This window comes from Sprattus sprattus (genome assembly GCF_963457725.1).
Source record: "Sprattus sprattus genome assembly, chromosome: 20".
Taxonomy (NCBI): Eukaryota; Metazoa; Chordata; class Actinopteri; order Clupeiformes; family Clupeidae; genus Sprattus; species Sprattus sprattus.
Genome location: NC_137918.1, coordinates 13349758 through 13353583, shown reverse-complemented (window position 1 = coordinate 13353583; position 3826 = coordinate 13349758). Strand labels below are relative to the sequence as shown.

Below are 3826 nucleotides of genomic sequence, written 5' to 3'. Positions count from 1 at the left end.
ACACACACACACACACACACACACACACACACACACACACACACACAAGCATACACACACACACACGCAAACACACACACACACACACACACACACACACACGCAAACATACACACACACACACACGCAAACACACACACACACACACCCACACACACACGCAAACACACACACACACACACACACACACACACACACACACACACACACACACACACTTACGATTACAACACCTAGAAATCCTGGCATGGCTGAGATAAAACAAAATTCACATGTTAAATATGTACCACTCAAACAGAGACTTTAATTTTTGGAGACACGGAATTTTTGTTTTTATTTGTGTAATGAACATGAGAAGAAAGGAAATACTTGCAACAAAGATTGATTATAAACAGTTGATCAAGTGACAAAAATAGAGGGAGTAATGAAGTATTGGTAACACTTTATAATAACCCTCCGTAATAAACCATTTATGAAGCATTTGTTCATAGTTTGTTTATCATTTACAAATCGTTACCCCAACATTTACAAACCTTAGTAATGTATTTGTAAATGAGTAGTAATGTATTTATGAACCTGTTTTCTAATGATCTATAAGAGTTTTTTATAAGGACATTAGTTAGCAGTTTATAAATGAGTATTAATGTATTTACAAACACTTTTCAAATGCTTTTCTAATGATCTATAATATCATATATAAGGACATGAGTAAGCTGTTTTGAAATGAGTACAGATGTGTTTATGAACATGTTTCAAATGATTTTCTAACGATCTAAAAGATCATTTATAAGGACATTAGTAAGCTATTTGTAAACGAGTAGTCATGTGTGTATGAACATTTTTCAAACCATTTTCTAATTATTTATAAGATCATCAATAAGGTATATAATAATGGTCTGCTCACATTTTGTAAATAATTTACAAATGATTAAGCAAGCAAGTTTCAATGAGTTAGTAATGCTTCATAATATCCTTTATAAGGTATGTGCTGATGGTCTGCTCACCATTTATGAGTCATCATGAATAATCTTTGTCATGCATAAGCTATCGTCCAATTCATACGTGAAATAATATATGTGAGCACATGTAACACCTTAGTTTATGCTTAATATAGGTTTTTAGAAACCATTTACTTACCATTAGTAACGTGTTTCGCATGGGTTGATATGAAGTGGGCACTGTCTATACTTTATACGCATTTACAAATGGCCAGTAACTGAGGAACATACTATAGAAACCATTTACTAACCATTAGTAAAGTGTTTTGCATGGGTTAATATAAAGTTGCCACTGTCTATACTTTATAAGCATTTACAAAAGGCCCGTTACTGAGGAACATACACTATAGAAACCATTTACTTATCATTAGTAAAGTGTTATGCATGGGTTGATATAAAGTTGAGACTGTCTATACTTTATAAGCATTTACAAATGGCCTGTTACTGAGGGACATACCATTAGTCAACACTTCTGCAGCAACAACTCCAAAAATGACCTCAAACGTTAGGTTGTTAAACATATCAATGGCAAAAACACACAACACAGCATCGAGGGAATGGAAATTGAAAAACATTTATTTAAAAAACTACACTAACAATAAATTCACATTTAAACATGCATTCTAATATGCTAAACACAACAGCAACAATGGAACTTTAAATAAGGGGATCAGCTAGTTTTTTTATTTATTTATTGCCAAAAGTTTGCCAGACTCTTTATAGGCTTTTAATTTGGTTACAATGCTTTCGTCCCCCTCTATGGCATCCTTACACCTCTGTGTAAAACTAGAGAGCTCCTCCGTGGAGGAAGAGTCGGAAGAAGAGTCGGATGACGCGTCGGAGGAATCAGGCCCTGACTTGGATGAAGCGCTTGAGTCGGTTTTCTGCGACTGACTTTTCTTCGCCTCTGGTGGACTGCCCTTGTCCTTTTTTCTTGCTGCTACAAACAGACAATGACAGAGGATGATTAGTGGAAAATATAGGCATGTGGGTGGCACACTAGTAAGTGTGATGGTCTTTGGAAGATAGTTTTCTGAGTTCAAACAAGAACAGGTCGATACAAACGTACGTGAGGAAATGACTAGTATGAAACCACTAGTGTCAATCAACAAAAACACGAAGAGAGTAATGCTAGCAGGAAAATACAATTATGCACTTACATCATCAGTAACGCATACGGCAACACAATGTTAACTTTATGTACTTAGCATTAGAGATTATAAGCACACGGTATTAGACCATGAGGGCACGTATGGGCTGGCACAAAAAGGTTTCAAGTTCCCAAGTGTATTGTCAAATATGGCAAATTGACTTACTCATAGCCAGTTGTTCCCTCAGGAAGTCGCTCTCAAATAGTCATGTCTTTCAGCATCTCCTGCTGCCAGTCCAATTTCTGCCTGGCCATCTCCAGCTCATGGCGCAGTCTAGTTGACGTCAATTGGGCATTAGGAGCGAGTGTGGTCCTAGCTAAATGTTTGGGGGAAAGAATACATCTTTTCAATAAAAATGTTCACACCGCTAATTTCCAATAATCAGGTTAATCATATGCAAATTCAGCGAGAAGGGAAATAGTTTTGTTAGTCTAAGGTTACTAGCTACGAAGTGTAACAGGTGGAACCAACCATAGGAAAAAGTTATATTAAATGAAATGTATTATTTAATTAAAGCTTCAAACAATTATTTCACACTGAAACACTTTCCACCCTGTTCATGACAATATTCTTAACACATATACCTGTCCTACTCACCGGTGAGTTCTTCTAACTGAAACAAGGCACAATAACCAGAACACAAAATATCATTGCCCCGTACCAACATGCACTAAATCCACTGTGTGTTAATAACACTAGCAACATACATTCATAAATGCAATAAACTTATATACATAAATGCAACAAAAGAACGTTTTGTCCATTAAACACATTACCCAATCAAAATTCAATGTTTTTCACATTCACTATGCTGTTCGTTGCACTGTTCTGTTCAACGTTTAGTTCAAAATGGTTGAGCCACGGTCATCAAAGTGTATGGAAATGTTCCCAAGATGCATATTACCGTCCCGGACACTTTGCAGCTCATTGACGATGTGGAGTCACAATGGGGAGGGTATTACTCATAGACATGTATATGTATATGTATGTATATGTATGTATATGCACATGTATACATGTCTATGGTATTACTTACCACAACATCAATCAGTAGCGTGGGAGAGGGAGGGAGAGAGAGAGAGAGAGAGAGAGAGCAAGCGTGCTCCACGCACATCAGGGGCTGTAGTGGTGGAAACGGCTAGCTGTCCTCGTTCGTTGGCGTGGTGTAGTCTCCGATGTTGGCGACGAGCTAGTTTCTAAATATTAATACACTTTGCTAGCTAGCGAGGACATTCCGCCTCACACTACAACGTGCTATACTTCTTAGCAGTAACACCGGGCGATCTTCAGAGCTGGTGATGTAAATTCTTGCTTCCTCCACACGACCACTCTACCGTAGTTCATCTGTAACATCCGTAACACGGACACTAACAGACCTAACAAACTTCGAGCTAAACTTGCAATTAACTGACTTATCCTACCGTCACTCTTTCTCAATCACATGTGAGCTATCCGGGCGCCGCCATCTTCTCTTTTACATTCTCCGGTTGCCCCTTGTCCCGCCCTCTCCGCTCTCTCCATTGGCCCCTGCGATAACTTTGGGATATCAATCTCTGTTCCACACCCAATAGCACCACAGAACTTGACCATAGGTCCAGCCAATCAGTGACTGGAAAGTTGGTGCACTGGCCAATGGAGTGAGCGGAGAGGGCGGGACAAGGGGCAGACGGAGAATGT

The 3826-nt window shown here is 38.7% G+C and overlaps 1 long non-coding RNA gene across 1 annotated transcript; it reads right to left on the bottom strand.

Moving 5' to 3' along the window:
* Positions 1-1650: 1650 nt before the first annotated feature.
* LOC308382060 lies at positions 1651-3598 on the bottom strand. Its single transcript, XR_013969044.1, has 3 exons — positions 3186-3598; positions 2315-2465; positions 1651-1938 (listed from the first exon to the last, which is right to left on the bottom strand). It is a non-coding gene; the product is annotated as an uncharacterized lncRNA (long non-coding RNA).
* Positions 3599-3826: the final 228 nt, after the last annotated feature.